General features: G+C 54.1%; 1 long non-coding RNA gene across 1 annotated transcript in view; it reads left to right on the top strand.

Moving 5' to 3' along the window:
- LOC132516270 (uncharacterized) overlaps positions 1-19,953 on the top strand; it is a 42,313-nt gene extending 22,360 nt beyond the window's left edge. The window contains exon 3 of the long non-coding RNA XR_009539291.1: positions 19,822-19,953. This is a non-coding gene — a long non-coding RNA (uncharacterized LOC132516270). The remainder of the gene's footprint in view (positions 1-19,821) is intronic.
- The last annotated feature ends 3,034 nt before the right edge of the window (positions 19,954-22,987 follow it).

Raw genomic sequence — 22,987 nt, 5'->3', positions numbered from 1 at the left:
CCTGGGCTGGACAGAGCCACACTATCCCACCCCGCCCAGGAGGTGGAGTTTGGAAGCCCTGGAGGAAGCCACGCGGATGGCCAGACTTCCCCCGGGGATGGGTGGGCAGGACTGAGCTCCCCGTTTCTGGAGGTGGTGAGCTGGAGGCCCATCTGCCAGGGGTTCTGGGGTCGGGGTGGGGTGAGTGATTGCTGCTTGGGTGAGAGAGGATTCTGATTGATTTAAAATCAGTCTCTTGGAGGTAGATCTAGGAGGTACCCATGGCAGTCGGAGCTTTCTCCTTCACTGAGCCCCGAGCCAGCCAAGCTAGGCTGGGAAGAAGAGAACGGTCACTTTCTGGCGGCTTCTCCTTGCCAGCCCCCTGCCAGGAATTTGCACCAGCACCACCTCGGTGTTGCCTCGCAACCAGCCACCGACTTTGGTCTTTTGAAGATACTGGGCTTCAGGCTTGGAAAACCTTTTCCTATTTGGAGTCTGCCCCCCAAAACCATTTCTGGCCACGAGGAGCGTAAACCGTACCACCCAGCGTCCCCCAGCCGTCTAGAGTTTCAGTTCCGAGCCTAGGAGGGTGTCCCTCCTTTTTACATCTGTGGCATTGTCACCCTCCCCTGCACCTTCAAGGCCCTCAACAGTCTTTGAAATTGTCTGGGCCAAGCCCCCTGTGCCATAGATGGGGTAACTGAGGCCCAGGTCACATAGCCTCTGGCTGGCAGAGCTGGTCCCAGAAGCGAAGCACAGAGGCAGCCCAAGGTGGGAGAGAGTGCCGTGGGGGGTCAGCCCTGGGTCCCTTTGACAAACACATCATGCTTCTCACCTGCACCACCTCCGCGGGTGGGGAGCCAGGGACTGGTCTGTTAGCTTTCTCCCGCTGTCCCCCGAGGATGCATTTGTCTGTTTTGCATTTTTCGCCTGCTGTAGTTAGACTCCTCCTGGTCCTAGGGGGAGCGCCGCAAAGCGAAAATGTCAGGGCGACACGCCACCAAGATAACATTAGCGAAATATCAAGTCCTTTATGATGTCAGGAGGGATTCCTTCCCGCTGCTGAAGCTGCCTAATGACATCATAAAATAGGCCTGCGGCAGCCGCAACCCCCCTGAGCCATCAATCAGGCCTGTCTGCACGCGGGGTACGGGGGTGGGGTGCGGGATTTTCAACCCGAAGGAGGCCCCAGTGCAGCCAGTCTGTGGTGGGCTGAGGGTTCGAGGACACCCACATCCCCCTGGAAAGGGTCAGCCCCCTGGGGCGGTGCCCCTTCACAGCTGGTCTGGGCGCCAGGGCAGGCATGGCTCCCGAGGCCCCTCAGAGATCCCAAGGCTGAGTTGGCTGCCACCTGTCCGAATGGCTCCCAAGGAGTCCTGCATCCCGCCCAGAGCACCTCAGTGGTGCTGAGCAAGAGGAGGGGCCTAAGCCCAGCCGTCCTCTTTGCTGATTTTGTCAGGGACAGACTCAAGCCTGATGTCTGGGGCGTCAGGACCAAGAGTCACATCACGGGATTCAGATCCAGGAGGTCTTTGACTCCTTCGTGGCTGGTGTGTGCTCTCACAGATCCTGGGTTTGCTCATGTGTCCATCTATCTATATGCCTGGGGTGTTTGCAGCACGTGGACTAATGGGTCGTCCACGTCTGGTTTGTCTGGGTGTGTACACTCACGGCTGCAGCCTCCTGCCTGCCTGCCTGCCTCTGTGTGCTTCTGAGTCTCTGCCTGCCCTGTACCTCTTCATGGCCTGTACTTGTGCTGATGTGTGTCAAATGTCTGCAGATGGGACGAGCAGATGTGGAAAGAGATAAGGAGGGCCAAAGAGAGAAGGGGGAAGCCAGGGGGCGTGGGGACCCGGGGTGTATACGTATCAAGCCTTTCTTACCACCATCGGCTGAAAACTTTGCATGTGGGTTAGAATCACCAGGGAGATTTAAAAACCTACCTATGCCTTAGTTTTCACCGCAGATCAATTACATCAATTACCCTCTGGAGCCAGATCAATTACATCAATTACCCTTTGGAGCCAGGGCCCAGATACCGGTATTTTTAAAGGCTCCCCGGGTGATTCAAAGGGCAGCCAGGGTTGAGAAACAGGGCGTCCAGAGCCTTGCGACTCCAAGTGACAACTAGCACCATCGGCCTTACCTGGGAGCTTCTGAGAAATGAGGAGTAGCAGGCCCCTCCCAGACCCCCTGAATCATAATCTGCATTCCCCCTCCCCTAGTCTGTAATAAGATCCCCAGGTGACCTGTCTACCCATTAAAGTCTGAGGAGTAAAGCGGGGCTCTCAATGGCTTCAGATCTGAGAGTTTCTGAATCAGTCGATACGGGGTGGGGCCTGAGAAGGTGCTTTCCTAATGAGTTCCCAGGTGATGCTGACGCTGCGGATCTGGGGACCACACTTTGAGGACCCTGCCGTGTGTGAGGGAGGAAGACAGAAGGAGAGGAAGTGGAGTGGGGCGTGTTGGGTGTCGGAAGGTGGAAGGAAGTGGGGAGCCTGTCTCAATCCCCCAGGAAGGTCACGTTCCCACAAAAAGTGTGTGGCCTCTCCTCCTCTTAGGGCCTGGATTTCCCCGACTCAGGGACCAGTCCAGGGATGAGGGTTGTAAAGAGAACAGGAAATATAAGCAAGTCTCCTGAGAGCTGCTGGCATATGTGCCCCCTTCCTAATTCCCGCCCCGCCCCCACCCCGCACTAGTCTGTCAGGAAGAGTCCAGGGCTGGACCCTTCCCTGGTCACTGAGAAGCCCTGGCTGAAGAATCAGGTTTTCTTGGAGTCTGAGCTCACCAAGATGCTCGTGTGCACACAGCTGGGGCACACAGTTAGGGCAGCCGTATATCTGCTTTGCCTGGGACAATCTTGGTATATCGTTCTCATCTATTCATTCTCAGAAGTTGCCTGATAAATCCTACGGTTCCCCTACTGATAATGGTGGCTGGAATCATTACCCCAGAGCGGGTGGGTGGGTGGGAGATGACTAAGGGGAAAACCCTCTGGGAACCCGCCCCCAGTCTCTCTTCTCCTGGCCTGGCTTCCTGGGGGAGGAGGGGAGGGAGGGTCCTTTGCAGGACACCCAGCGGGGAGCAGACCTCCTTCCCGGGGGGCAGCCAGCCCTGTCTGTCTGCCTCTGTGGTGGGGTGAGGGGGAGATGCAGGCAGACAGGCCGGGCCCGCAGCAGCCCCGTCGGGCCTCATCTGTGGTGCCAGCACCTCTTCTGCTGCATCTTCACTGAGTTACCTGAGGGCTGGGGGAGGAGAGAGCGATCAGCCGGAATACCAGAGGCGTGAGGCACGCATGACCTCACCCAGGGTGTGCCGGCTCTCTGCGCCACGTCAGGCCACCCTCCCCGCTGCTCCCAGGCACCTCCAGGCCAGTTTAGACGACAAGCTCCAGCCAGCAGTGCCGCGGTGCCCCTACGTGCTTGGCTGGGTCTCGGCCAGGGCTCAGGCCACCTCTTCTGGGAACAGCCTATAGGTCTCTAAGGGGACCCCAGCCCCCTCCAGCTCCCTGGGGGCTGGGGTGTTTGGGGAAGGGGCAGGGAGGGAGGGCTGGGGCTGGAGAAAGCCATTGACGACTGACATTGAGAGCTAGACCAGTGGTCCAGGAAGAAGGGAAGTTGATACTCTCCAGGGACCCAGGGAGCTTAGAGACCCGTCCCAGCTTGGGATGGAGTTGAGGACCAGGAAAGTCCCGCAGAAGCATCCACTGTGTGCCAGGCAGTGTGCTAGCAGGAGCTGATTTGAAAACCAAAGCCAGAAGAGCCTGGAAGAGACCATGGGAAGTGTTCACCATGCCAAACATACTAAAACACCTCTTGGTAACTTCAGATGGAGCCCAGAGATTCACACCATGGTAAGATAGGCTGTCAATGTCAATTGGTTGACAGGGGGCTGGGGGCGGGGGGTGGTCCCCCGGGGAGCTGTGGGGTTCCTGGAAACCTGTGGGCAAGGTCTCTAGAGGAAAATGCCCCTTTCTCCCAACCCCTAAGTGACTAGAGCAGAAAGTGAGCACAGCGGCAGAGGGAACTGGGTCTGAGCGCTGCCCTTGGACCCTCCCGCCCCACCGTCCCGCCTCTGTCCTGTCCCTCAGCGGCTCCCACCTGGGCCTACAAGCTCGCTCCGGCTCACGTCCGCTCATCCCACCCCCACCCCTGACGACCTTCTCACCCTGTGTCCACCGCCTCCGTGCACATCCCACACCCACACCTGCAGGGAGGCAAGCGGGCCTCACCCAGGAGTGTCACACAAACAGCCACCCGAGACACCTTTGCATAACGAATGAACGACCCACATGTGAGCCGCTGGCCTCTGCTGGCCGTGCTCCGGTCTGTGGGCCCAGTCTCAAACCCAGCATTTGCCCCGGCACCAAGGGACACAACCCCACTGTCCAGAGCGCCCCCCGGTGGCTGCCTTCCAGGCCTCGTGTATCAGAGCAGCAGTCCAGGGCCCCTTTCCTCTACGTGCTTTCGAGGGACGGGGCTGCCTCTTAGTGGATGTTGTTGTCTGAGTTATTTATTCAGTTCAGTAACTGTTCCCTGAGCTTTCCATGTGCCTGGCCCTCTCCTGAGCTCTGGGGCCCAGAGGCAAGGAGAATCACAGTGCTTCCAAAGCACATCTGGGGCTTAGCAAGACCCTCAGGCTGGCCCCCACTCTGTCCTGGGGTTCCACCCTCTCCAGGCCTGTCTCCCCCAGTTCACTCCCCACTGAGCCCTCGCACACACTTTTCTCTGACAGCCACGTGACAGCCACCCTCCTCCGCATCATTCTCTTCCACCCCCTCGTTTCCTCCTGCATCCTGGCTTTGGATGGATGACGTTGCCCGGTTGTGTCCTCTGATTCTGGGGCAGCGTCAGGAGTGTTGTGGAGACGCTCGGATTTCTTCCTGCTCTCCCACTCCCTCCCTTTCTGGCTTTGGCTCTGGGGAATGCAGGACCACGTGGAACCTGGGTGTGGGGTGGAGGTTGTCCCCACTGGGTTCTGGGTGAGGCTCTTGGCTTCTTGAAGGCCTGAAGCAGGGCCAGAAGTAGACACAGGAAAGATAGAGGGGTGGATGGAGGGAGGGAGGGAAGGATGGAGGGAGGGCCGGGGAGGGGGCGAGGGGAAGAGAAGGGAAGAGAGAGAGGGAGAGAGAGAGAAGAGAGAGACTGGGAGAGAGACAAGAGTTAAAGTCAGAGTCTGAGAAAAGTAATAGGGACAAACAGACCAACAGAAAGAGATTCTGACCTGATCACCAGGCACTTCTAGAAAAATCACCCTCTTTTTTTTTTTAAAGAATGTTATCTTTTTTTAAAATTAATTATATTTATTTTTGGCTGCGTTGGGTCTTCGTGGCTGCGTGTGAGCTTCCTCTAGTTGCGGCGAGCGGGGGCTACTCTTCCTTGCGGTGCGCGGGCTTCTCATTGTGGTGGCTTCTCTTATTGCGTAGCACGGGCTCTAGGCGCGCAGGTTTCAGTAGTTATGGCATGCGGGCTCAGTAGTTGTGGCGCACGGGCTTAGTTGCTCCGTGGCATGTGGGATCTTCCCAGACCAGGGCTCGAACTTGTGTTCCCTGTATTGGCAGGCGGATTCTTAACCTCTGCGCCACCAGGGAAGTCCCCACACTCTTTTCTTAAGGTGGACTTGGGTCTCTCAATACATGGTTGTACAGCCTTGGAATGGGCCTCAGAAAGGGGCCTGAGTCCTCCCCTGGCCTTGGCTCCCACCCTGCTGTTCTGGGTTGGAGAGTGCCCTGGGGGAGACCGTGACCGTGGACAGTGGTAGTGAGGTTCCTTGGCGGGTACTTCAGCCCAGGGATTCTCCCGTCTCTGCTCCCTGGGCTCCTGCCTTGCTGTGGCCTTGAGACCCTCAGCTCCAGCCTTGAGGGAGCTTCGTCAGCCTTGCGGGCAAATTTTGTAAATTCCCAGCAGCCTCTGGCCCCCACCTTGTGTGGGCGGCCTTCGGCCTTTTCTCAGACGCCGGCTCCCTGGGCCTCCATTCTTTTGCCCCCTGGTGCCCGCCAGGACCCTATGACCCCCCTTCCTCTTGTCCTTGTGAGGCTGCCTGGGGTGGGAATGGGAGCGGGGGCTTGGGATTAAGAGACTGAGCTCTCCTCTTTCCCAACCCAACTGCCAAAGAAGCTCCGGGACAGGTTTTGACCTGCTCTGTAGGCCTTCCTGGGCACCTCCCCTTTGCCCTTGGCCTGGGGGAGCCCTCCTCAGCCCCGGCCCTGGCCGAGAAGCCCTGCTGAGAGCCAGGCCTAAGAGTAGCCACGGCTTCCTCTCCCTGTTACTAATGTCCAGATGCTTCACCATCCTTTTCTGTTTCTCTTATACCTGCCTCTCCCTCTCAAATCAAACAATCCTCAGTAAAGCCTTTTGGGGTATGCCAACTTTCCCAGGCTGATTCCAGTGCAGATCCTAACCGGACCTCCCAGCATCTCCCATGCTCACCCTGCTGTTCCGTGTCTTCAAAACGCCCTGGGCGCCCAGCTCTGCCACACCTACTCGCTGAGTCTCAGTGGCTTTGGGTCCCTGGGAACTCGCAGGATGATGCTGGAAGAGACAGGAACGGACTGGAATGATTCTACGATGACTGCCCCTTTGGTCCCTGCAGCGGAAGGAGCCTCATCCCGTGCCCTCTTGCTGCCAGCACTCCCTCCAGGCAGAGCCGGCAGCGTGTCTGGGTGGAGACCTGCCCAGACCTGCAGCTCAAGGGCAGCCCCTGCAAGATGAGGCCAGGAGCGGCCTTTGTCCCCCCCACCTGGCGCTCAGCGCCCGCTATGCCTGCGTGGTGGAAGCTCTGGTTTAATTAAGGATCTTAGGAGAGAATTCTCTCTTGTTATTTTCTGAATAAATTAAGGAAGTAACTTCGACGCAATATGATTTTCATCTAATCAGGAACATTCTGAAATTACCATATTGTTTTCCACTAGAAACCCCATCAGCCCGCATATCAGATAACCAGGCTGGAGACTACCAAGGCCCCTCTGTCCTGGGGCTGGTGCATGCTGTGGGGACAAAAAGGGACTCACTGCTCCTGCCACAACCCTTCCTTGAGGTCCTGAGGCAGGCTTAAGAGAAACAGCAAAGGATGGTGAAGCATCTGGACATTAGCAGTAAGGAGAGGAAGCTGTGGCTACTCTTAGGCCTGAAGAGGCAAGAGAAGGAGGGACAGAGACAGGGGCCACTGACAGAGCTGCGGCCGTGGACTATCATAGCAGGTACTGAGATGCAGTGAATCCAGGGAGAAACGGGATGTCTTCCCAACCTCTCTCTTTCCCTCCCCTCCATCTCCTGCTGGTGCTGCTGGGCTGGACTGGAAGCCAGTGGGTGGGGAGCCTGGGTGACATCCTTCATATTGGTGAGGCTGCTGGGGTACAGAGCAGGGCAGAAAATGGATCTGGGGGAGAGCAAATGGAGAATGACCAGCACAGCCCCAGGGGTGACGCTAACCTTTCAGTGTCTGATGCTTCAGAATTTCTCTAGCACATTCTTATTCATTTTCCTGGTCACTCCCCACAGTAGCCCTAAGTAATGATTCTTATCTGCATGAGGAAACAGGCTCAGAGAGGTCAAGTGATGTCCCGGAAATCACACAGTAAGGAGGTTATAGATTTGCATTCAGTTTTGCCTCACTCCAAATCCCCCCTTTTCCCCCTGAAATAGAGACTTGGATGCATTAAAGTGATAGCCTGAGCTGGGTGTTACAAAAGGTTCCTGGTGTGAAAGGGCCCTGTCTAGAAGCTTCCGTGGGGTCATGAAGGAAGTCCTGCCTGCCACTCACGAATGAAGATCTGGAGGGCCCTCGGCACTTTGCAGAGCAGCCGGCAACAAACTACCTGTGAAGCAAACATTTCTAATTCTGGTGGGAACTCCTGCCCCCGGGGCTGGTGTGGAGGGCTGGCTGGGACCTGCTGCAGCAGGAGCTGAGAAAGGAGACCTCACTGCTGAGTTGCGATCATTTTGGAAGGAACGCCCATCCTCCCAGGGACCATCCCCGTTTGCCCACATGCCTGCTGGTTACACTGCATCAGCTTTATTCCCCTTTCTACCAGGCGCCAGCACTCCAGTCACTGAGTGTGTAGGGGACCAGGTCCTGGCTGGGGGTACAGAGGGGAGCTCCTGACTTTGGATTCAGATGTGGCAAAGGGGTAGAGAGGCAGAGACCAGGCTCTGACACTGCGGCTGCAGAGGACCTCAGGGTGCAAGAAGGGTTCTGAGGATGAGGAGGCTGGTGTGTGAGCCTGTGGGCACGTGTATGCATGTGTGTATGTGTGTGTAGGTGGCTGTGTGTGCCCACGTGCCTCTGAACGTATGAAGCCGGGCATATATGTGTGTGTGGATATGGAAGAAAGGGAAGAAGAGGAAGAGAGAGAAGGAGAAGAAGAGGAAGGAGAAGAAGGGGGAGGGGGAGAGAAAAGAAGAGGAGAGGAGGGAGGGAGAATTTGTTGGGGTCATCAGAGATTGAAGGGGTCAAAGTCAAAGGAAGTGGGGCTCAGATGGGCCATGTGAGATAATGAGGGTGGTAACAGTAACAGTGATAATAATGATAATAATAATAATAACAGCTACCATTTATATAACACTATATGCCAATCCTGTTCCCAAGCCCTTTATTTATATCCAAGCCTGTTCCAAGCCCTTTATTTATATATATATATATTATATGTATAATATACATGTATATAAAACATTTTAATCTTTGAAACCATGTACTATACTAGATACTATGGTAACCTCATTTTACAGATGGGAAACTGAGGCACAGATATATATATATATATATTTTAATGATATCTCCAAATACTGAGCCCAGGCCCAAATCTTAACTACCGAGAGGTGCTGCCTGTCACACTTGCAGGTGCGGCCCAGGACTCTGCCTCGTGCATGCGGCTCTGGACCCCTGCTTTGGTGCTCTGTCTCTGTGTCATGCTCTTTATTCCCATTCTGGGGGGGTGGAATATGAAGTTGATCATACAAAGCTTGAGTATCGGGCAGGTGGCCTAACCGAGCCAAAGCAGGGAGGTGTCAGAAGAGCTTGGGTTTGGGAGGGCTATTCGCTTGGAGTGGTGGGTGTGTGGGGTACACAGGGGTGGCCTGTGAAGGGTCTTTGCAAGCCAGGCAGGTGGCAGACCTCCCTCCTACAGCATTGGTGGGGGGAGCCCCCGGGAAGGTTTTACACAGGAGAGTGGCAGGGTCACTGTAGAGGGCTCACTCTGGCTCCAGCATGGATTAGAGAGACTGGAGGCAGGGAGGCCAGTGAGCTGAGTGATGCAACAGTCCAGGTGAAAGGATGATAAGGCCAGGGCTGGGGTAGGGTGATGGGCAGAGGGGAGGGGATGCAATTGAGGAGGTGGAAGCCTCAGTATTTGGTGGTGGACTGGATGTGGAGGGTGTGACGGAGCTGTTGAGGATAGCTCCTTGGTGTCTGGGCACCTGGGTGGATGTAGATGACAGGAGGAGAGTAGCTTCTGCTATACCCATGGGTCCCTCAGCAGGGCAGGGAAGCCCACGGCCCTGCTGGCTGAGACAAGATGCCCATGAGAAACGGCCAGGGCATTGCGTGGCCCTGGAGAGATTTGGATCGGCCCTGGATTCTCTCCTGATGGACACCATAGGTTGGGAAGGCAGGAGGTCAGAGGCATGGCCAGTGGACACATCGGGAAATGGGGGAGGGGTATTGATTTCCCCTCAAATATTACTCATTTTCTTTAGGTGTCTCCAATTCTAAAAAGCTCACACGGGGGATTGTAAGAGAAATGGAGCTGTACATCATTCTTAAATCTCAAATCCCAGCGAGGCCCTGTGGTACAGTGGTTAGAACTCTCATTCGATGGTCATTTTGGGTTCAGATTCTAACGTCACCACTCTAGCTGTGTGTTCTTGGGCAAATCACTGCACATCTCTGAGCCTTAGTTTCCTCATCTCACTAATAGAGAAATAGAGGTCATTACAGCATGGGCCTCATAGGTCTAGTTTTGAAGATGACATGAGATTCGTCACCACGTGGCAGCTCTAGTTACAGTTATTCAGATCTAGGCAGGATGACGTAGAACAGGGGAAGCTTGGGCATTTTTTCTTGCTCAGGTCTCATAGGCACCCTTTCCCCCTTGTCTCCACCTTCCCCACACGTGGGAGACACCCCCGTTCCTTTGGGACCCGGAGCAGGACCATCTGCCAAATGAGAAGGAAGAGGACTTTCTGGCCAGGATGGGGCGCTGACGAGCCCTTCCTCTGTCAGGCCCCTTCCTTTCCCAATTCCGCAGCTCTGGGAGGAGGTGGCAAACCCAGACAGAAGCCGAAACTCCGATGCCCATCACCCCTGCCTAGACACAGCCTCCCCAGATAGGATCTGGACAAGCCATTTCTCAGCCTTCCCCCAGCTGCAGGCAGTGTCCACCTTCTCCCAGCCTCAGGGCAGAGCCTCAGGCCGGAGTGGCCCCTAAGCCTATAGGGCCCGATCCCTGAGCTCTCCCAGACATCCCAGAGGTGGATCTGGGGTCGGGGAGGGACCCAGTGTGGCTGCAGACCCCTCAGCCTGGTTCCCCAGGGAGGCATCTGGAGAGGATGGCTGCCTGCCTTCTCCTCCCCCGCCTCCCCTGCTTGCCCTGGGGTCTGGGGTCCTGAGCCCCGGGCTGAGCTCAGCTCTTACCCGAACCCCAACTCAGAGAGTTTGCTGGCAGCAGCGTAGATGACTTTGGTGTAGTTTCTGTGGTTTAATAAGCTACAAAAACGACATTATTTTAAGCCAATCTGGATATAGCACAAAAACTCTCACCCCGTCTGTTCTGTGAAACTCAGATACCCTGACGAGAACACAGCTCACAACCAACTAATACAATATTCTACTGGGCTCGCTGTCAGCGGGCCCCACGCGGGCGCCGGCTCCCCGGAGGACTGCCCAGGCGCGCTTGCCGCGGGCCGGGGAGGGGAGGGAGGCGGGCGGCCTGGGGACCGGTGAGGAGGCGGCTGGGGATGCGGCTGGGGATGGGGCCGGGGTGAGGGCCTCGCTGGGGGGGGGGCTGCCTCTCCTCTCCCTGAGGAGCTGGGGCCTTCCGCGGCCCCTCTGGGCTCCCCGCCCCCTTCCACGGGGACTCGGGGAGGAGAGGAGTGTTTCTGGCCTGCTGACAGCAGTTTCACTCCCACAACTTGCATATGTCTGAATCCGAAGCAGGGAAGTGTGTCCAACACACCCAATGCAAAGACAGGTTGTTGAATATTTTTTCTCTCATCACTAAAAAGGATTCCCTGCTGGGTGCAATCAAGATCCATAAACTCACGGCTCAGAGTCGGTGTGAAAGCAGCGCTCCAGCCCAGACTCCCTCGCTGGCGCTAAATGCAGTCTCCGGGCGGAGATGCACAGACATCCGCTAGCAGTCTGGCCTTGCGACCGGCAGTTCCCGGCACATTAGGCAGTGCGCTTATTTTGGGCTATGCTTCAGTGGATTAACTTTCAGTGTAAAGTTTCCGAGCTCGGGCCTCGTCCCTGCGGCTCCGCCCCCCCCCCTCCTCTTTCAGTGGGTACCATGCTTTACAGAGCCAGAGGCAAGGAAAACTGGCTGACACGCTTGTTCAGCAGCCGCAGGGTTCAGCCCTGGAAGAGGAAGGCTGGGCAGGCAGAGGCCCTTCTGGGACCCCTGGCAGCCTGGAGAGCCTCAGGGTCGACCAGATGCCCAATGCCTGACTCCCACAGACACTGAACTTGCAAGTTTGGGAGATCTTGCAAAGTTCCCTTGGGGGGATGGTCCTGGGTGAGAGCCTCCCCTCTTCTGCTGGTGGTGGCGGGTCTGGCATCCACCCACCCCTTCCCCACTGGGCTCCGGGCTCCCCCCTTCTCTTCAATATCCCAAGACACTTGCTGGAGGTTGGAATCTGCTGTGTATGAAAAGGCAAGGGTGCCTTCTTTTTCTTCTGAGTAGCCCCTCTCCATCCCTCAAGTAAGGAGGCTGAAGCAGAAAGGGAAGTGGCAGGGGTCTTAAGTGAGCCATAGGAGAGCCCTTGGGGACTTGAGGAGGGTGGAGAGAGGACGTGACGGACAGGAGGAAAGGGAACACCGTCAGCCCCCAGTCTCCATTCTGATGGCTTGGGAAGGAAGAGCTTGGGTTCTTGCAGAAACGGAGGGACCCCTGCCTCCCATCCCCCATAGCGATCCACTGGGAGGTGCTTTCAGATCCAATAATTTAAAACGCTAGTTCTCATGAATTCTTAAGAAGCAACTAAAAAAGTAGTCTCCAAAAAGCCTCCTCTCTTCCCTGACATCCTGTTTTTTTGGGGGGCATGGGATGTGCCAACAGAATGAGCTTCAGAAATAGCAGAGTAAAGGGCAGCCTAGCTGGAGTGCTGAAGCCCTGTAGGGTGTGGGATCTATTATTCACTCACTCATTTATCCAAAATACAAAATCGGTGCTGACTTTGTACAGGTTGTTGGACTGGGGCTGTGGGAGGCACAAGGGGTCTCCTCATGGGGTGCAAGAATGATGCACACCCATCTTCCGTTTGTTCGTTTATCTTAGGCTGCTTTGGGTCTTCATTGCTGTGTGTGGTCTTCTCTAGTTGCGGTGAGCGGGGGCTACTCTTCCTTGCAGTGCAGGGCTTTCTCATTGCTGTGACCTCTCTATTGTGGAGCACCGACTCTAGGACGTCCGGGCTTCTGTAGTTGTGGCTCACAGGCTCTAGAGCGCAGGCTCAGTAGTTGTGGCGCAAGGGCTTAGTTGCTCTGCGGCATGTGGGATCTTCCTGGACCAGGGCTTGAACCCGTGTCCCCTGCACTGGCAGGTGGATTCTTAACCACTGCACCACAGGGGAAGTCCTGTTTGTTCATTTATTACCACGACTACGGGGCAGGCACTGTGTTTGGGTGCCAAGCACAAGCAGATGCAGTTTGAATACAAAGCAGAATGTGAGAAGGGCTGTGAAGGAGGGAAGGGGGCTTCGGAAGAGGCAGCACCGCTCAGCACTGCTCCCCCAGCTCTGAGCCGATGCTCAGGTCCACGTCCTTCTAAGCTTTCCATGGGCTTGCGGGGGCCCATAGGGATGGGATCATTTGGCTTCAGAGTTACCCCAAGGCAAAAATAAATGATGAGGGACTTCCCTGGTAGCACAGTAGTTGAGAATCCGTCTGCCATTTCAGGGAACACAGGTTCAAGCCCTGGTCCGGGAAGATCCCACATGCTGTGGAGCAACGAAGTCCGTGTGCCACAACTACTGAGCCTGTGCTCTAGAGCCTGCGAGCCACAACTACTGAGCCCACGTGCCTAGAGCCCCTGCTCTGCAACAAGACAAGCCACCGCAATGAGAAGCCCACGCACCGCAATGAAGAGTGGCCCCCACTCGCCACAACTAGAGAAAGCCCGCGCGCAGCAACAAAGACCCAATGCAGCCAAACATAGAAAAAAAAAAAGAAAAGAGAGAGGAAATGTTGAGGCAGTTTTGGGGAGCCCAGGATTAAAAAAAAAACCCTTCTCCTCTCTCACATATTGTAAGTCACTCTCTCTTTCTCTCAAACCCCTCCCCCACTCCCTCCCACTCTCCCTTCTCTCCAAGAGATCAGCACATTGCAAAGACAGGTTGTTGAATATTTTCTCTCTCATCACTAAGAAGGCCTCCCTGCTGGGTGTAATCAAGAACCATAAACTCGACTCAAGGCTGAGTCGGTGTGAATCCAGCCCCGCTCCACTCCCAATGATTCAGACACTCTCTGGCCGGCTGACAGCGGCAGTCAGGCCAGGCTGTTCTCCCAAAGGGCCTGCAGCCAGGGGGGCTGGTCTCCTAGAGTCTCTGGGCTCTGTAATGTTGCGGCATGGAATTCAGGGCATCTCTCCTGAAAGGTCAGGAAGGAGAGGAATCGATGCCTGCAGACAAGGAGTCAGGGCATTGACAAGTGCGGCAGGCACTCCTTGACCTTCACCCCAGGTCCCCAGGTCCCCGGGGAGAGGACACAGGGGGCAGGATGGCCTCTCAGTCCTGGCAGTGATTTCCAATGGGCCGCCCGACCGGGTGGAGTGGCTTCTGTCTGGTTTTCAGAACCATCCCTTTAATGGTGGAAGAGGGTGCAGACCTAGTGTTTCTGCAGAGGGCTTCGACCAAGTGGGGGGCTGGGGAGGCTGGAGCGAGGGGAGAAAGTGAAGGAGAAACACCAGGGAAGCCGGGCTGTGGACTGCTCAGCTGTTAAGTGTGCTATCCTGCTCTTTGTCTGAAAATCCATTAGCTGGATTGGGAATAGTCTGCAGATGCAAAGCTGGGGAGGAGCCCTTCCCACCTTCTCTTGATTTTCTACCTTCGATATGACCTCTCCAATGTCACTGCCACGGCCTGAATCCCTGGGCTGGTCACCCTTCCTCCCTGATCTCTGTATGTCCACCATGAGCTTTCATCTGACCGTAATTTCCCCTTCCTAAAGTGCTTGCAGGCTGCCCCATTGCCTGAAGAAAATGAACCATGGTGAATATTCAAGATCTGCACCCAGTATTCCTTTCTGACTCCCTCCTGCCCCCCACCTCCAGGCCCCCAGCCGGCAATCCTTCTGGATACCCTGCAGTTTTCCAAACGTATTTGTTTTTTTTTCTTTTACCTCTGGGCCTTTGCATTCCCCAACCCCATCCTCCCTGCCAGGCACGCCCCTTCTTCCTCATCTTTTTTTTCTTTTTGCGGTACACGGGCCTCTCACTGTTGTGGCCTCTCCCGTTGCGGAGCACAGGCTCCGGACACGCAGGCTCAGCGTCCATGGCTCATGGGCCCAGCCGCTCCGCAGCATGTGGGATCTTCCCGGACTGGGGCACGAACCCGCGTCCCCTGCATTGGCAGGCAGACTCTCAACCACTGCGCCACCAGGGAAGCCCCTTCCTCATCTTTAATGAACATCTCCCTGTCCTTCCAGTCTCAGCAGAAATGTCCCCGCTTCTGAGAAGCCTTCCCTGATCCCCTAAGCAAAGGTAATCCATGCTCCCTGGGCAGTTTGCACATTCAGCCCTTAACATCTGTACTGTGATTGTCTGTGTCCCTCTCCCCACTGGGCATGAACTTCTCTTCGAGGGATGGGACTGAGTCTGCTTTAGCTCTCTGTGCCCAGGGCCCAACACCTAGTTTGTTGGGATGAATAAACTCAGGAGTTTCATCACCAAGTTTCAACATGGCTCTCTGTCTGTACCTGCATACCTGTGCACCTGCGCAGGCATGTCCACACTTCCCGTCCACACTTCCCGTCCACACTTCCCCTCTCCATACTCCCAACCAGATAGGGAGCTCCTTGAGGGCAGGATGGAGTCTTGGTAATCTCTGAAGCCACACATGCAAAGTGGTCATTGGTAAAGATTTGGGGAACTGGATTTGGATTTTGCTAGAATGGATGAGCTCAGGCCCTGCTTGGGAGATGCAGGGGCTCTCTCTGCAGGGTTGTCTTTGGTGGTGATGATGTGCTTCCCAGGAAGGGTCTGGGGGAGTCACTGCGCAGGGATTGGATGCCCAGCCTTCTTTGGGGAGGGGTTTCCATCCAAGCTTGGAAGGGCTGCTGACCCAGAATCTGTGGGCTCAATCCCCGTAGGGTTTTACAGACCCACACTAGCTAGTGGGCGGCCAGCCCCGGGGCTTTTCTCCCAGGGCTGCCAAATACTGTCACTCTCCAGGAGAGAAAAGGTAGCGTCGGCCCTGGGGCAGCCTCCTTCGCCTCTCTTGGGAGGCCAGGGCCAGGAACTCAGAAAAAGCAACAGTTTCCTCCTAGGCAGATGGCATGCCCACTCTCCCGCCTTTACAGAGGCCACAGAGATATTGCCCACCAGCTTCAGGGCTCTCATAACTCTTTCAAGACAATCACTTTATTTATATGAGTTTGTTTTAAAAATCTCACAGACGATCCACTGTGGGGACCTCTCCTGCTGCCTCAGCTTGATTCTCTCCTGTCCTCTTAGTCTTTTGATTCTCCCAGTCCACAAACTATAAAAATCTTATTTCTATAAGGTCTTTTATGGTTACCGAGATAGTCAATAGTGTCATTTTCATTCATATCATTCTGCAGGGAAGTTAGAGGAAACGAACCAGACAGAGGAAAGCTATAAATAAGGCTCAGCTACACAGGGCCCCGAGCGGATTCTGCTGCGTTCTTTTAAAACGATGCATGCACGAAACACACACACACACAAAATATACACATATGCACACAAGTACGTGCTTGTGGGCCCACTTGTGCAGAGACAGGAGTACACGAGCTCCCCCATGCACACAGATGTACGTACCATGCTTGTGCACACACACATACCCACGTGTGCACGCACGTGCTTACACAATTTGTCAGGCTTAGAAAAAAAGCCATTTGTGGAATTTGCCCAGCTTTGAAGGGCCAGGAGCAGGCAGCTGCACTTGCTCTGGAGAGATGGAGGGGGACTGATGCAGGCCAGCCTGGAGAATATATTCCAAAGCCATGAAACGTGGGATTGGGCACCCAGCCACCCATGAACTCCTGGGAGGGAGCTTTGGATTTCCCGTCAACACAGGAGTCTGTGGGGTGGCCGCTCAGCCAGCACTAGGAATGTCCAGGCAGCCCACAAGGCTCCCTCTGACTGTCTGTTTGTGTCATCTGAGAGCCCAAACCCTCATTCCTGGAGGACAGCCAGACAGCTTCACGATTCTGATTTGCACCTAGCTGCCACCTGTCCACGGCCTGCTGCCAGCGGTTTTGCCCTTAGGGCAGGACCCCAGAGGGAGAGCCCCAGGCATGACACTGGAGCAGAAAGCTGGAAGCCTCCGGTAGAGGGAGAGCTGGCATGTCTGTGTGCTGGGGTGAAGGCAGGCAGCCCAGACCCAGAAAAGCACAGATGGAGGAAGCAGACCCAGGCATGGGGGCAGACTGCCAGCTTTCCTCAGGTAGGCATGGTCAGGCCTCAGTCCTCACCCCAGGGAGCAGGCTGGGAAGGACGGGGCTGTGTGGCTGGTGCCAGAGAACCGTGCTCTCCTCGGAGAGCTCTGGGCTTATTGGCCAGGGGTGCAAAGGAAGGAATGGCCACTGGCGTTAGGAGGCAGGGGTTCTGAGGCTAACTCCACACTGTTGCCGTGTGTGATATCCTCCAAAAGCCTTCCTGTCTTTGAATGTCTGTGCCCCCAGTGAACCATAAGGAGGGATGCTCTCTCAGACCCCTTCTCATTTTGGAGATGCAGATGGATTAGCTGCACTCCAGAGCCTTAGGGCAGGTGTATCGCCTTCATTTCCTGTCTGCAAAATGGGCACGATAATTGTTGCCATTAGCAACATTCCAGGGAGGGCATGAGGCTGGGCAAAGGTCCAGGAGTTCGACTGAACTTGTTTGGGAACTGGTGCATTTGGAAATTGTAAGGGCTGCAACTCAGCAGGGGGCCTTAGATGCTGCAAAGCCTCTCCTCCCACCCCCAGCTTTTTCCTCCCTCCTTACATCCCACCCCCAGCACCCCCTAAACAGCTGGGAATAGAGCCCAGGGCTCTGAGCTCAGGCCTTCGAATTCCTCTATCGCCCCTCCTGCCTTCTTCAAGGGAACTATTAATTGTAATTGAAGCCTTCTAAGTTAAAAGCTGCACACAGATTTAAGGATTCTTTCATCCCAATTACACATCATTTCTGGCTGCACTTTAGTGCCAGGCTTTTATCTGTTGTTCTAGGGAATCACTTATCGGCCAGAGCAGCGGGCTCCACATAGATTTCTTCCTGATTATGTTTAATGGCAAATGGAGAGTTAACCAGCCTCCCTCCCAGGAGCTGTGTCTGCAGTTTCCCCAGCCCAGCCTGAGAGCAGCCCAGGGGAGCAGGAGGGAATGGACCAGGAAAGCCATGGGGACCTCCATGTCCTGGACTGGTCAGTGCAGGGTTCGGAGGGATCCGTGTGGCTCAGGGTGGCTGAGGGGGGAATTCTACCCCAACTCTCCAGGCGACCCAAGTGCTCCTTTCCGAAGGCTGATAGCAGCTATTTGTTTACTCCGTGCATTTGGCAACTATAGGCATCTATGGTGTGTCAGGTCCCGAGCTGGCATCATCTCCTCACTCACATCTGTGTGCGCCCAGCTGCCAGAGGCACTGTGACACCCACGTACACACACTCCCAGGAGCATGCACACACACAGAATCAAAGAAGCATACACACACACAAACACAGAGGAGCGAGCACATACATACAGTATTCATAGGCGCATGCACACACATTCACACGCTTACAAGAGCACACACAGACAAGCACTCATGCGTACCCACACCACCACCTCCATACACAGGGACATACTCTATTTGCACTGACCCCCCTCCTCTTAGCTCCAAATACACTCTCAGCTCAGCCCCACACGGGCACACAGTTTGACTCTTTATTGTCACATGGACTTCTGTGTTTGTCATTCACAGATCAGGCTGTCACAGGAGCTTGGAATGGATCTTGGAATGTCAGGTGACAGGACTCTAGAGTCAGGCCCTTGTGCCACAGAGCCCCCTGTGTCACCCACTTTCATTGTGTCCCTGAGCCCCATCTCACACCCACTTGGATTGTACCGTGTCACGGAGCTCAGCTGGCTACTCGGTCCCAAGGTTGTTCCTCTGTAAATTTCAAACTCAGCATGTCCAAAGTGGAACTCCCGGTCTCCCCCAAACTTTCCTCAACTGCAGTCTTAACCACCTCAGCTCTTGACAAATCCTTCCTTCCACTGCTCAGGATGAAACACTCTGATTCTGACACCAATTATAATGTGTAGGTGTTTTTTTTTTTTTTTTCCCCACACCACCAAGCAATTCTCTGTTACCAGCTGGGTGTCCTACAATTCAACCCACTTCTGACGCTGTCTGCTGGGAGACGGCACCAGATCCGCAGGTTAAGGGCTCAGTCCCATAAGACCGCCTCCACTTCAGATGTCAATCATTAGTCCAGGTTGTTACCTGTGCTTCTGACCCATCAATTCTAAATCAGAAGTTCCCACAACCTCCTCCTTGTGTTCGAATAATTTGCTAGGGAGGCTTACAGAACTCAGGAAACCAGTTTACTTACTAGGTTACCAGTTTACTGTGAAGGGATATAACTCAGGAACGGCCAGATGCGAGAGATGCACGGGGCAAGGTATGGGGAAAGGGCTTTCATGCTCTCTCTGGGCACCACTCTCCTAGTACCTCCAAGTGTTCACTAACTGGGAAGCTCTCTGGACCCCGTCCTTTCGGGTTTTACATAAGCATGATTGATTAAATCACTGGCCATTGGTGATTGAACTCAATCTCCAGCCCCTCTCCCCTTCCTCTAGGTGAAGGGGGAGGGTGTGGGGGGACTGGAATTGAAAGTTCCAACCCTTTAAATCATGTGGTTGGTAGCCTCCATCCTACCTAAGGGTTTTCCAAAAGTCACCTCATTGACATAACAAAGGACACCTTCATTGCTCTCAGCACTTAGGAAATGCCAAGGGTTTTAGGAACTCTGTGCCAGGAATGGGTACCATTATTATAATAAATACAAACTATGTGTTTATTATAAATCACAATATCACAAACACCTTGGCATCCTCCTGGACTCCTCTCTTTCTTTCATTTCCTACATCCAGTCCATCAGCAAATTCAGCTGGCTGGATTTTAGAAATACATTCCTAATCTGACCACTTCTCACCACCTTCACTGCCTCTGCTAAGACCTCTACTTGTGTAACAGAGAAGAGCAAACCTGACTCCATATTGGATCTATTCCTTTAGCTTTACCCTTTATGCTCTGTTGCCTGTGCTTAGTCATGCTGGCTCTGCACCTTTTGTAAAAGAACCATTGTCTATAGCCTGAAATATACATGACAGCCCGTTCTCAAGGCTCTGACCTTTAAAGGTGCAATACTTCTCCATTCACATAGAGATAAAAAGTTGCAGAACAGAGAATAACATTTGTTTTGTTGGAAGTTTACAGGAACTTTGTGGCCAGACCACCTGTGAACAGCTGTAAGAACAAAGGATTCCTGAGTCAAGAAGTTTGCAACAACCAGACACACCCGCTTTCCTTTTAGCAGAAAAGAAGCCTGAATTCTGACTCAGGGAAGATGGTTCTTTGGGATGCTAGTCCACCATCTTCTTGGTCTGTTGGCTTTCTGAATAAAGTCGCTATTTCTTGCCCCAACTCCTGGTCTCTCAATTTATTGGCCTGTCGTGGGGTGAGCAGTACGAGCTTGGACTCGGTAACACTTGGTTTACTGCAAAGACCTCCAAATAGGTTGGCTTGCTTTTGCCCGTCCACGGCAACCAGAGGAAGTTCCTTTCATTTTTTTTTTAAAGATTTTTTTTGATGTGGACCGTTTTTAAAGTCTTTATCGAATTTGTTACCATATTGCTTCCGGTTTTTTACGTTTTGGTTCTTTTGGCCTTGAGGCACATGGGATCTTAGCTCCCCAACCAGGGATCAAACCCGCACCCCCTGCATCGGAAGGTGAAGTCTTAACCACTGGACCACCAGGGAAGTCCCCCAGAGGAAGTTTCCAGTCAGAAGTTTCATGCAGTTCTCTACTCCTTTCAGAGAAACGGTTGAGGACCTTGCAGTGGCTGCAAGTCTCCCTGGGACCTCTCCCCTTCCCCAGCCCGTCCTGTCTTCTCCTACTTTCCCTCCTTCCCTTCACTCCAGCCACACTGGCCTCCTGGCTGTGCTCTTTCCTTTGGGTCTCTGCTGTTCCCTCTCCTCCTAGAATGCTTTCCTTCCACATCTCTGCTTGGATAACCTCCTTTCCTTCTTCAAGTCTTTGCTCATTTATCACTTCTTCATGAGATCACTTTGACTATTATATTTAATGCCCCTATCTGCTGCCCCATCAGCCCCTACCCTCCCAAAGGCCCTTATTCCACTCTGGTTTTCCTTTTTCCCCCACAGAATGTAGACTTTCTGTCGCAGGTTGGGTGCACCAGGAAACAGACTCTCATATCATTTTGCTTGCAGGATGTTTCTTGGAGGAGTTCTCAGATCAATACCTCTGGGGAGGAAGGAAGCAGAACTGGGCAGAGCGAAAAGCTGGATTGTCACAAAGACCCCAACTGATCCCATGTGGAGCTGGGATGACACTCAGAGTTGCTCAGCATTGGGGCAAGGGCATAGGGGCCTTTATGACCACTTATGGACCAGATGTTGGATGTGGGGAGTCACTTTTTTTTTTTTTTTTGCAGTACGCGGGCCTCTCACTGTTGTGGCCTCTCCCGTTGCGGAGCACAGGCTCCGGACGCGCAGGCTCAGCGGCCATGGCTCACGGGCCCAGCCGCTCCGCGGCACGCGGGATCCTCCCGGACCGGGGCACGAACCCGCGTCCCCTGCATCGGCAGGCGGACTCTCAACCACTGCGCCACCAGGGAAGCCCTGGGGAGTCACTTTGAAGGGAACAGAGCTGTCTTCTCTAAGGGCCGTCCTGGAGGAGAGGGACTCAGCTGACTGCTAGGGGCTACCAGTACTCCTGGCAGCTGGGGAAGTGACTGCCTCAGTTCAGATGTGGGAGAGCTGGGAGCTATATTGCAGCAGGCACCCCACCTTTCAACATACCCAAACGAGTAAGTGTAATTGTCCTATAGTTAGTGTCTATGTCTATCTCTCCTGCTAGAAAATGAGGACCAGGGAAGGGAAGGGCTCTCTGTGGGCATAGCTCCCTGAAGTTTCCTAAGTGCTTTTAACAGTTTTGGCCCACAGTAGGCTCTTCCTAAATATTTGCTGAATGAGTGAATGAGCCGGCCCATTCTCCATGTTCTGCTTGTCCCAAGGACAGTGAGTTTCCAACCTTACTGGAATCACAATCGCAGTTCTGCTGTCAACGAGGTGTTGCAACCATGGGCAAGTTATCTAACTTCTTGGAGCCTCTGATTCTCCATCCGTGAAATGGGATAATAGAAATGCCCACCTCACAGGGTTTGGAGAGGATGAAATGAGCTAATGCTTGTAGAGCACGTAGCAGGTACCTGGGACAAAGTTGGTAATCAGTAAATGCTGTTGATGATGCTGTTCGTGCCTTGGAATCTTCCTGCTCTGGGTTGCTGCCAGGATTCAGATCAGACTTAAAGACAAAGCTGAAACCCCAGTGGGGGTAGCTTGACCTTCCAGGTATACGAGGAGAGGTGGGTTCTGTTTCTGCAAGTCTGATATTCACAGCTCAGTTTTCGGCGAATGAGGGTAGAGATCTGCTCATAAGCTGATGGCTGGAATCCCCACCTCTGGAAATCTCAGTGTGTAACTGAGTGTGCATATGTGTCTGTATAATGTTTGTATGGAGATAATGCAGGCCGTGCTCAAAGGTGTACATTCCTAAAGGATCATTCGTCCCAGTTATTAGGCCCACATAGGAAGCCAGGCATTCGCAGCGTCTGGAGAGGTCAAAACAATTATCTCCCCTTCCCCACCTTCCGCTCACTCTTTGCCTCCTGCATGGGCTCCTCCCTCTTTGCTCTCCTGAATGGCCTTGCTTCCCAGTCTCCAGTGACCTTGTGGTCAAATCCAGTGGACCTCCTTGATCTCAGCAACAACTGATACTGATCACCACTCTCCAACTTGTGTTGCCTGAGATCACTCTCTGGGTGTTGTGGGTACTGGGGAATGGCCCCAGGCACTGCCCCCTTGGGACTGAGGTACTCACCCTCCCAGTCAATGGGAGCGTTGGTGGCCAAGAGCATTCCGCTGAGTCTCTCCCCAAGAATTGTCTTTGGTCCAAGGGAATGGTCTCTCCCAAGGTTACTCCCCTCCCTGGAGGCAGTTCGAATTCAATAACCGAATGATGGTTTTTGCCTCATTTGGGGACATCTCTATAGGGTTATACCTGCTCTAGAGATTTCCGTGGGTTTGACTGAGGCCTTTGTTGCAAGTGCATCAGAGTTCATCTCCCTCTGCCCAGTCCTGCTGCCCTTCCTCTTTCACAGATGTAGATGTAGGTGCTGAGATCACTGCCCAAGAAGCCCCCTGCCCCCCGCCAACCCCCGCATGCACATCTCCATCTTCGATCTGTTTCTAGGGAACCTGACCTCCTACTACAGTTGGTGCTAGGAATGGTTCCCAGGAAACAGACTCTAAAGCGGAAGTTTGGAGTTGTATCACCCACTGGCCAGTTGGTAA

Source organism: Lagenorhynchus albirostris, chromosome 2 (assembly GCF_949774975.1).
Source record: "Lagenorhynchus albirostris chromosome 2, mLagAlb1.1, whole genome shotgun sequence".
Taxonomy (NCBI): Eukaryota; Metazoa; Chordata; class Mammalia; order Artiodactyla; family Delphinidae; genus Lagenorhynchus; species Lagenorhynchus albirostris.
This window is presented reverse-complemented; position numbering and strand designations above follow the sequence as displayed.